The sequence below is a fragment of the Pelodiscus sinensis genome, chromosome 16, assembly GCF_049634645.1.
Source record: "Pelodiscus sinensis isolate JC-2024 chromosome 16, ASM4963464v1, whole genome shotgun sequence".
Lineage (NCBI taxonomy): Eukaryota > Metazoa > Chordata > Testudines > Trionychidae > Pelodiscus > Pelodiscus sinensis.
This window is the reverse complement of record NC_134726.1, coordinates 14,113,796-14,117,348: the sequence shown is the minus strand read 5'-3', so window position 1 is coordinate 14,117,348 and position 3,553 is coordinate 14,113,796.

Sequence of the window (3,553 nt, the reverse complement as noted above, 5' to 3'; positions counted from 1 at the left end):
CATTAACAGTTCCATAGCACAGACTACATTCTATTGTGTCCTCTAAACTAGGAATCTCATTGCTAAACCACAGCAACATTGGAAATTGAACAATGCTCTTTGAGAGCAGACTCCTAGACTCCTAAAGAGTTTTGCCAGCAAATGATGTCAGCCTTTTGGTCTGTGAAGCCATATCTTTATTCGTGGATAAAACTAACACCCTTGATAATAGTCATTCAACTTTTTTTTTCCCTTCATAAGCATCACAGAGCAATAGAATCTATTGACAAGCTAACTGGGAAAAGTGCATTTCTTGGAATCAATATGTGGCATTCTGTGATGAAGACAGATGTAGTTCAATTGGTCAAGATAAACTTAACTTAGCCATGCAATTTTCAATAAACAATGTAAAGTGCAATGATAAAATGATGGGGGAAAAGTGGAGAACTCTAATCCAATGGGATTCTTAAGGCAAGATGAGACTAATTATTTTATTTGCATTTAAATGAACTTGGTTCCACTGACATATACAGGAATGCCTGCTCAGAGAGAGTTGTTATTTGTTTGAGAGATAGGTAGCAACAGTGAATTTCTCAAATAGTTCCACAATTACTGTCATCTCTGATCTAACGACAGCACCCCCCGTGTAAAGGGCAATTCAGTTTTCATACCCATTTAAAAACAGGCAGACTTGATGAGGTTCCCAGGAAGCCCACTGGTGCCAATAGGGATAGTGGCTTTGAAGATATGTATTCTGAGCTGCAGGCTTGGACCTGGATCCATCTTTCCCCAAAATCAAGATCTCCATCCAAAATTTGTATCTCGTCCCTGTTTCTACAATGATCCTTTCCAAAACCTTTGCCAATCCTCTCCCAAATCCTGGAGCGGTCAGAATAGGATGTTGGTTGGCGCTCATCTCTGCTTATAAGACCTATAACTTTACCCATCTCTGCATTCAGAAGCTCCAGTTCCAAATTTAGTTATTCTAGTTCACACTGGAATGATTATCAACCTCAGGAGAACTATTCTTGCGTTTCACCTGTTTGAGGGAAGAGCATCCCACCCAAGAGCAGCAAAAAACAAATGCTCAGTAACTAAGCAAGTATCTGTTTTACCAAGTAATAGTTGTTTCCAAGTAAAAAGCATTTTGTGTAATAACCAAGAATAATGGTAATTATCGGGGGACAATTCTCTCTCCAGGTCACTGATTTGATAATACTTTAGTTGGAGCATTAGGATGAGCAGACTCCTTTTGGTGGCAGCTGGCGACTGCTAGTAACACAGTCTGCATGCAGTGTTGTCGTAGCTGTGACCGTCTCAGGTATTTGAGAGACAAGGCGGGTGAAGTAATTTTTTTTATTGAACCAGCTTCTGGTAGTGAGAGGCTATGACTAAACTACAGGATTTTTGCACAAAACCTGCTATTTTTACTCAAAACCTCACAGAACGTCCACACCGTAAGCACATTTTTGCGCAAGAAAATTTACAGTCAATCGACAGAATGGAGGTCTTTTTGCAGTCTACAAGGAATAACTCCTTTTTGCTCAAGTGTGGATGCTCAGCAGGGGTTATTGTGAAAGAATTGGCCTCCAGGAAAAAAAACAGGTGACCTCTTGGCCACTCTGGCCAAGTTAATCACAACTCTATAGTTCCTGTCTGCTGGCCCCCCCTTAAAGCCGCAGGCACCCTGGACAAGCCTTGTGGCAGGAAATTTGCAGGGAGCAGGTGCCTTCACCATGCGGCTCTGCTTCTGCCACAAATGGCATCACAACAAGCTCCCTGAGACTTCCAGGGAGCAGTCCCGGGGTCCCAGGACTCCCCCCCCAGGGGACAAAAAGGCATGCCCCCACCTGGAGTGGCCCTGAAATTGTGACCCTCCTTGCATTGTGGGGTGAGGAGGAGTCACTGCAGGATCCCTGGGCCAAGTGCCACAATGAGGAGATTTTCTCCCGCATGGCCGTATCCCTGGCGGAGCAAGGTCACCCTGCCCAGACCATGGAGCAAGTCCAGGCAAAGGTACAGGAGCTCCATCAGGGGTACATCAGGACCTCTGAGCACAGGGCATGCTCAGGGGCAGGACCCCACACCTGCCCCTACTACAGCAAACTCCACCACATCTTGGGAGATGGGGAAACCTCTTCCAGCCCTCCCCCATTGTGGTGGGCTCAGGCCTGGAAACCCAGGTGGTCGTCTACCCAGAGGTCACCTCGAAGAAGGAGTTGGAGGGCCAGGTCTAGCCCCAGATGGAGGAGGAACAGGAGCCAGGGACTGTCATCCTGTCCCTCAAGCCAGTGAGTGCCAGCTGGGACATTTTCCAGGCTTCCTCAGATGCCTGGGAGGGATCTTCAGGTGAGTTGCACATGCACGCACACACACACGCACACGCAGACGCACACACGGCAGGGGAGTTGGGCACAAAGGGCGCAGGGGGTACAGTGTAGCTTGGGCTCCTCAGCCAGCATGTGTAGCTGGAGGGTGCGGCACTCAGACACAGAAAGTAGCCCCTGAACATGGCTGGGATCCTGCTGTTAGTCTCATGTTTGGTCACACAAGTTCTGCCCCCAGTGGGGAAGGAGGTGCACCCAGCTGCAAGCAGGCTAGCTCCAAGGGCGCAGGCACAACCCTCCACACACCCAGTAGCACTGCACACAGGCATGCCTGCACGTGCGAGGCAGCAGCCACTCCCACAGATAGCACAGCGAGCTGCAGCTGTGTGTGCAGACCTCAGGGAGGGCCAGGCTGCTCATGGCTCCTCTGATGCCCATGAGGGGATCCCACTGTGGCTGCACTCTTCTCTTGCCTGACTGGCTGTGGGGGGGTGGGGAAAGGGGCACCATGGTCCTCTGGCCACATAGTGGCCCCTGTGACACAGGGTGTGTAGTGCAGGTCACACATGGCCTTGCATCTGGAACATCCCCCTCCTGTGGGCTGCAGACTGGTGTGGTGACTCACAGAGGAGGGCACAGGCACAGGGAATGTGTGTCCAGGGAGCACTGACGGCCTTTCCCTCTTGTGCATTCTCTACAGCCAGACCAGCCTGGACGGAGGGCCCAGCCACACCACCACTGCAGCCACTTGCCAGAGTCCAGGGGACCCACAGATGAGCCAGGGTGCTGGAGGACCTCATGCGGCAACACGTCAGTGTCATGCATGACATACACGACAACCTATTTGCGCAGGCTGAATGCCGACCTGGAATGGCGGGAGCGTGCATGGACTGACATGATGGCGTGGGGCGACACCTCCTTTGGCCATTGCCCATCCATCTGCCCACCCTGCTATGCCTCTCATCCCTCCCCATGCCATACCTCTGCTCCCTCCCTTCCCACTGCCCATGCCCCCTCCCCTCGTGGTGCCTATGGCCCCTCCTCCTGCTCCCCTGCCAACCTTGACCCCACTCTAGCCGCCCCTCCAGCCTGCCCCAGACACACCTAACACTGAAGAGGTTCCCCACACCCAAGGTGGCACTGCCAGCCGCCCTACAACTCCTCCCAGTCATGATGCCCCCTCCCAGTTCAGACATTTCCCCCTCCCTCTGCCCACCTTCTCCTCATGTTCAATAAAGAAGCGCTCC